Source organism: Theobroma cacao, chromosome 10 (assembly GCF_000208745.1).
Source record: "Theobroma cacao cultivar B97-61/B2 chromosome 10, Criollo_cocoa_genome_V2, whole genome shotgun sequence".
NCBI classification, from domain to species: Eukaryota; Viridiplantae; Streptophyta; class Magnoliopsida; order Malvales; family Malvaceae; genus Theobroma; species Theobroma cacao.
This window is the reverse complement of record NC_030859.1, coordinates 14,583,893-14,584,178: the sequence shown is the minus strand read 5'-3', so window position 1 is coordinate 14,584,178 and position 286 is coordinate 14,583,893.

Sequence of the window (286 nt, the reverse complement as noted above, 5' to 3'; positions counted from 1 at the left end):
TAATGGAAATTGAGGAAAATAAATTCTTTTCTTGTTGTTTTATTCCTAAATATGCTAAACTAACTTAAAACACTAACATAACTTAAAATCAAATTAATCTAACAATTTTCTCTCTCCTAACCCATTTTTCAGAATTGAATTCATCATAATAACTCAATATTCAACCATCAAAATCAAGAACAAAAGCATGGGTAAGCTAGGTATCAAGGAGAACTAAAGAAATTCTAACTTACCTAGCTTGTTTCCTTAATTTTTTCACTTTTTTCTTTGGTATTTTCACCTTAGG